We start from the raw sequence: 7,605 nt of genomic DNA, 5'->3' as shown, positions 1-7,605 counted from the left end.
GTTTTGATCCTCTTTGCGGGGCTCCGCCCTCATCATCTGAATGTTCTACGTAGGCTGTTGGGGCTGTGCCTTCTTCTCTTACATCTTTTCCATAAGGACTGGAAATTCCTCTATGACATGGTCAAACTGTCGACAATACCGGCATGAGGGATGTGTGGGATTTGGAGAATCTCACCCGAAGTGCCCTGCTTCGCGACAGTTATAGCAGATTACCTGCCCATGCCCTCACCCTGGTCCAATGCCTCTTCCTCGTCCTCAGCCTTGGAATCCTCCATGTGCTACTCCCACGCCTTAATCCTGAGGCCATTTTTCTACCTACATTATGTAGATAGGGTTCCTATCCGTCATCAGCTCATAACTTCTACAATGGCGTTCATTGTGTCCTACATACTTACAGAAACCGCAAAATAACTGTTGCAGTGTCTGTACAAACTTCTGCAATAGATCGTAGTTATTAGTGGCATGTTTTCCTGTGGCCTGACAAATAGCGCACCATAGAGTAGCTCCCATGCTCGTCCCCACATTATTTTCTGGTTTCAAGGGCACAGGCCCTCCCCTTATAATACAATTCTTAAAGCCCAGGCAATGATCCTTATCATGTCCATGGATCTTACATTTCAAACACCAGATCTCAGTGCGCACCTCCAGCTAAGCTTCCCTTCCTTTTTTCAAGCTCTGCAACTCCAAGTGTAGGCTTTCTAACTGTGAATGAATCTGTTGCACTCCAAGTTTCATATCCTAATAGGCGATGCATCCAGCCTCATCGCGATCTCTAAAGCTTCTGCTTGCTTTGCTATTTTATGCTATGACAGAGGTATTCCTAAATGTAGCAAGAGCGATGCTATAAGCTAGTCACGATGTTGGGTATCTGAGGTTTACATATTAGCCTACCTAATCAGGCATTTCAACCTCTGATCAATGTCGTAAGGTGTTTCATCAAACTTTTTTCAGATTTCCTTAAATTCAATTACTGACTATGCCTCTGACTTAGGCTTATTGAACTCCTTGTTTAAAGATATTGGGTATTTTCCAACGGCGTGTTGGGATTATCAGTGCAATACTTGATATACCATGTTAATGTGTGGTCTTATAAGGCTGTAGTCTGTTGTGCTATCCAAACAACATCTGCAAAAAACCAAAACTGTTCTAGATCTTCGGTCCCCTCTCCTTTAACAATCGTCATCTTCCTCACGTTTTCCATGTTGAATGGTGGAAATGGAGGTGAAGTGGGTGAAGGCGTAGGTGTAGGTGTATGACGCAGAGGTGGAGGTTGAGGTGGAGTGGATGGATGAGATATCCTCGTAATACCCTGCGTTATTAACTGAATTGCACTTCACGGTGTAGTCAACACTGCCCCTTCGTCGTCGCTTGAAGGGGGTTCAATGACTGGACTATATTCTGGGCTAGATCCTCTGTTTCTTCTTAAGAATATCCCATTTTGCGTAGCCCCAAACATCAAGGTAACTTCATAACCCTCTTTTCACATAACAACATTTTAATCTAGGTCTTCAATTATTTCAAATACTTACCTCACGGTCCTTTAAAGATCCTTCACTCTGCTTCACTATAGCTGATATTCTTATCGATCGCGAAATAGGTCATAAAGTTTCCCAACGTGTGATCAACCCAGTGATCCATAGCCCACGCGATATTTATTTCTGATGCTTCTAGGCATCGTGCTAGTTTAGGAGTCCATGCTATAGGGCCTTCGAGCCTCCATGTCGCTTGACTATCAAATAATTTAGACAACCACTCGTATAGTTCTTCAGGGAAGAAACAGAAGAATGTGTTGGTCTCTTCCATGTACAAAAATATCTACAGCCACTGCTCTACGGATAATTTAGGACTCTTGTTCTCTTGAGCTGCGAACACATGCGATTTTCGATCAATCCACTTATCAAGCTCTTTCTTCGTAGGGAACCATTTATCGCACATCTCTTAGATAGATACCGGTCCCGGAAACATAAAACGATTTGCTGGCTCAAGGGGGCCTAACCCAGGTTCAGAGTTGTTCTCACCAACCAACAAAACCCTAACTTCTGGCCCTTTCAGCAACAACCTGCGTATCACAGGCTGCAATCCCACCTGAAGTAGTATTGGGGGATGCTAGAACCAGGTTTCTGGATCCAGGGACATGTGATAAGTGGTTCTCAAGCTCCTATAACCTAGATCTGCCTTTCCACAGATCGGTAGTCTCCTATGGCTTGCTACTGTAGCTCTATGAAAATGGCTTCTAGACCTTCGCGAAGGTCTGTGATCAGTCTTGGTGGACCATAAAACAGGCAAATTACCTATTTTCATGTATCAATAAATAACCCTAGATCTAATTTCATGCAGATCTAGCCAATTTTGTAGAAAACATAGCATAATCAACCCTTAACTTCGTGAACAAGAATAATTAGTTAAAGCATGCATAAATAAGACAGATTCATCAGTTTTGCGTAACATTCATATATTATTTCATGAAACATATCATTGAGCGACAAAATATAACACATACAGAATCAACAGAAATGCTTAGATTGCACATCAATTCTTCAAAATCAGTCTTTATTAATCTTCAATGTTCATATTATGGACCCTTCTACCCTGCGCACTCAGCTGCGGACTTATCAAGGCCTCCTACGCACTCAACTGCAGGAGCCTTCCCCTTCGCACGTAAGTATCGGAAGAAGAGCCTTCCTGCCTTATCACTCGCCCAAAACAATATCTATCTTGATTCTTCCTATCAACTACTACTTCTAGACTCGCTATGACTCAAATATATAGCCTTCTCAATACAATACCATGGTCTACAGACCATGGGTGAATCTCAAAACCGACTTAAACAATGGGCTAAGACCCCTTCGACTCCTGTCTACCTACGCGCTCCACATCCAAATTTTGTGGAGATTTTACATATTTTTACAAAACTTGGGTTAGCTAACACCAAAACTGACCCTAGGGACCCTATCCCAACAGATTCTCAATATAGAATTGTAAGAACTAGGGATCTACCTTTGGAGGATCTCAAACTAGTGCTTTAACTAGCATTGGCTTATTATCCAATAGTATGGTACTGATGACGATGGATCCACTAGGAATGGAAAAGCATGAAAGGAAGCTGATACAATGAAATTGAATGACTGATCGAAGCACGACGAGATCTCCATTAATAGACTGCTTCTATTGCTTATGCATTAGCACAAAAAGGCCTCAACACAATAGAGTTACTTGATCCTTGGAGCAGCCTTCACAAAGAGAAAAACAATGACAAGTCAGTGGGACACGGTGAAGGAAAGTATTTCAATGGCCTTTGGAAACATGAATACTAATTGAAATTGTAAAACATGCATAATAATTGAAACTATAAATTAAAAATTTAATGAAAACTAATAAAATAAATATGAAACCTAGTTTAAAAAAATAAAAGTTGTAAGATGGATATGCTAGGCTTGCATGTGGCCTACATGTTCCCACCCTACTTAGCCAAACATGAAAGGATTTCTCTGAATTTGAAGATCAATTACATAGCAAACTAAATTCAACACATAGATTATTCTCCAAGTGGGCCCGATTGAAACACCCCTAACTAAAGTCTGCACAGAGGCCGAAGTTGTCTACTAAGTATCAAAATAATAACTAAAATAAAACCAGAATATGGCTTGGGTTTCTAGTCTAGCTATTTTGGGTCTCATAACGAACATAAAACTAGCATATGGCTTGGGTTTCTAGTATGGATATTATGGGTCTAGAGGAAACTCTGGCATCATGACTTCACAATGTCTTTCCAGGAAATTTGGTTGATCCGTGGTTTCTAGAGTTCTCTGTGAAAGGAGAGAAATTGACCTACGCACAAACAATTGACTGGTTAGAGGAAATTTATAGGGTAATCATTGTAATCACTGGTGTCTCTTGAAGCCCAATTCTTTCAAAGGTATAGAAGTAATTCCCCCTGTCAAAGGCATAATTAGTTGGTTGAATCGAAAGGGATAAATTAGCGGTATAAGGTTACAAGGATCTAGTCAAGTTGGTTGGTTTACCTCTTGAGCAGCAGAGAGGCTAATTCCATAACTTGGGGAATATAATCAACACGATGTTTTACAGGCTTGTCTTTTCTTGGGGTGTGTTACACAGCAATTTGTCACCGTTTGTCACCGTCCCTGTTACCCCTCTCCCACACACTGGAGGACTCATTCCGGGACCTGTGAGAAGTGACATGACCTGAAACCACTTGCATCATATTCCTCTAAGTATGAGATTCCTATGCCATGAAGACATCTCCTGCTGAATACCCATGAAAACATCTCTTTTTGCATTAGTGCATGTCCACAGTTCACTGCCCGTGCCAATGAGGGAAATCCTCTAAAAGAGGCGCGCCATTGGCGCTCTGTCTCAGAGTTGCACTCGCACCAACCGAATTGAGTAAAGTTTTTAACCAACAAGCTCCTGAAGGTTCTCTTCAACACATTCACCAACTGAATCTATGTTAAGCTAGGATGGTTTGGCTTCGAATCTCCATAGAAGGGAAAGTGGTTTGCCACCTTTCATGGAAGTTTCCAAGTGATAAAGCCAATACCATGAATAATGTGGTTGATCCTATCTCTTTCTTCTCTATCTATAAAAGCTTGCCTCTATACCTTGAGCAAGCTAGTTACAATAGTTCTAGTCCCAGCATAGTGATAGAGAGTTTGAAGCTGCAAGAGCCTTCTTTGCACCCATAAGGCCAAATCTAAGTAAGGAGATTCTTGTCACCCAAAGAGAAAGAGGCTTGTTCCTCATCCCAACAAGCTTTGCAAGACTTGTGTAGCTGACTACCCAGCCAAAGGAGGATTTGACGTCAGAACAATGGTTGTATTCTTCTTTGTTACTTATTAATAATAGATGACTATCATTATGGTTCCACTCTCATTGTCTTATGTTTGATGTTGAGTTATATCTTTTCTGACTTATATATAATTGCATCTATTGGATTTTATGCTTGTATTTGTGTTGTTCTTTGCATGTGCAGGCATCCAATCACAAAGATCGTGGGGATCGTGACCGGCTGAAGCAACGGAACGAGAGCGATGTCTATTCTACGAATATTAGCGTTGGAATCCAAGTAGGTTCTCATCATCCACCTTTAATTTGCAATTAGGAACTTGCGTGATAGCATTGTTTGATTGTTGCTAGACCCCATTTGGGCTAGTAGGGATCGCCTCTGTCCGCAGAGGGGATTTACCTCCACAACAATTTGGTGACTCCGCTGGGGAGTCTTGTCTCTTTGGTTTCTCGTTTGGTTGCTTATATAGCTTTCTGGGTTGGATTTCTTGCTGTTTCTTGCTTCCTGGTTTGCCTAGATACTGTCTTCAAGCCCTGAGTTGCTTGCTTTTGTTTTTGACTTTGAAAACTTGATTAGCGCGCTTTTTAGCCTTACAGTTGTGCCAATTGGTGCAAGTTGCTCAAAAACAACCCGTGCCAATCCCATAAAAGCGCGAGTTGTAGCCTGACAGTCGCGCCAAGCCTGTCAACTTTTCCAGTTCGTTTGTCTTCAAGCCCTCTGAGCTTGGATTTGTATTTTGCCGCGTCTTTTTCAATTACTGGAGTGTGTTTGATCCTTGTTTGACTGGTTTTAGACCTTCATCCTTCGGTTGTTTGCCTCTTTCTATCGATTTCACTTTTTAGCCCTAGGGCATCTAGTGGCTTTGTGCGTCGAGCCTTCCGTAGGAGTCTTGGGTTCTTTGATCGTCCAGTCGACTTTGCGATTACTTTTTGCATTTGCTCAGTAGTTGTCAAAGCTTTTTCTTGTTATTCAAGTGATTTGCTTCTTTTTCGCTTGGGTTTCACTTGGCTTCGTTTGGGCTTAGATCACATAGCTCATAGAGGTCTTTGTGCTTTCTTCTTGGTTCGAAGGACTGTTTTGGTGTTTTGGGGATTCGATTGTGTTCTCATTGAGTGAAATTGATCTTTTGCTCAGTGTTACTATCTCTGAAAATTTGTTTAGTACACTTTGCCATTGAAAAGAAAAACGAATAATCTCTTTTGCGTTGCATTAGTTAATTGAAATTAGAAGCTTTTCATTGATTAAGCGATTTAAAACAAAGAAAAGTTTTGTTTATTTGTCATTAGCTGCATTAGAGTGGTTCTTGATTGTTTGCGGTCATTTTGTTTGAAAAATTCTCAACTCTCTCGTAGTTAGTATTCATCGAACGAAATCATATTCTTTGGCATATAGTTTGCATTTAGGGAATTGTGAGAGATTACATACGGTAGGACCTAGAAATTGAAACTTAACTAAAGATCAACCATAAAATTAACTGAATGAACTTAAAAACGCATTGGAACATAACGCTCACTAATTATAGGTCTAGGCTAGAGACGTGCTCCGCCGTCGTTAAACCTAGTCACTGTTTTTTCACACTACGGTTGGGTGATTCCTCCTTTTGTGACTCGATAGTGGTCTAGCACAGACTTGAGCTCCCACGTACCGTCGGGTATATAGGGGAGACCCCACTAGGTTATCATCCTTTATCCACATGAAGCCGTGTCTGCCGCCTTACAAGCCGTAACGCACTGAACACAGCATTCGGGAGGATTGACTGCCGTAAGGGAAGTCCTTGGTTTTTGTATCATTGCCAAGGTGTATATGCAGTTTTACGGATTTTTTTGGTAAACCCTTTGCCTAGTCTCTCCAGAGTAGTCACTTTTGATCCTTTTCGGACTCCTTAAAAGAAAAGGTTCACTTGAGCAGTTTGTCACTTCGGGCTCACAAAACATTCGAAGGCGACTAGAGTCACCTTTTTGTCCTTTTCTCGACTCTTAAAATATGAAAAGGTCAAGTTGTGTCCTTGCGTCTTAAAATTTATTTGGCTGCGATTAACATTACCTGGTTAGATCTTGTGTGCGTTAGTTTGAGTAGGGTCCTTTATCGTTAGATTCCCTTAGGTTTTGTTTGAAGTTTGTCATCCTGGCTGAACCGTCGACTCCCGTTCCAAGTGATCAAGGGTCTCCGTCTTCCGTTGCTCCTGAGGTACCGGTTGTAAGTGATACTCTTCCTGTTATCCCGAGTATCCAACCGATCAACTCTCGCGCTCTGGACGACGAAGGTTACGAAATTCATTGGAACCCCATCTGGGAGCCTAAAGAGGACGATATTCCTTTTACCCCCCCTGGTGTTTCGTCTCCAATGTCTACCTCTCACATGGATGAGACATCTCCTAGAGTGAGTGAGACACCTGTTTTGTCGAATATCGACACTCCCATCCCAGCTACTTCTCCGCTCCCCCCATGCTACCAGTCGTTGAGGGATAGGGTAAGTGCCAGGATCCCTGCTTCGACTATGTGGGACCCCCACATCACTCCCACCACGGGATCTTTTGTTTCACATGTCCACACTACACCTGTCACTTCAGTTCCGGCAAATCCAACTGTTTGTGTCGCACATTCAACTCCGGTTGTTAGTGTCGTTACAACATCTTCAGCTCTGAATGCTGGTGCTGGTCCCCTCATGGTCAAGTGAGTAGTGGCCAGCCGACACACTCACCAAAAGTTGTTCACCCTGCACAAAGTGCCCCACCCTCTTCTGGTCCCATCCCAGGAGGGGGGCCATATGATGCCTATGGACAAGCTGTTCAGGATCCGAAT

Source organism: Pinus tabuliformis, chromosome 1_2 (assembly GCF_031772625.1).
Source record: "Pinus tabuliformis cultivar Carrire ecotype Pingquan chromosome 1_2, CPIR1, whole genome shotgun sequence".
In the NCBI taxonomy this organism is placed as follows: Eukaryota; Viridiplantae; Streptophyta; class Pinopsida; order Pinales; family Pinaceae; genus Pinus; species Pinus tabuliformis.
The sequence above is the reverse complement of the archived record's forward strand: the minus strand, read 5'-3'. Positions refer to the sequence as shown.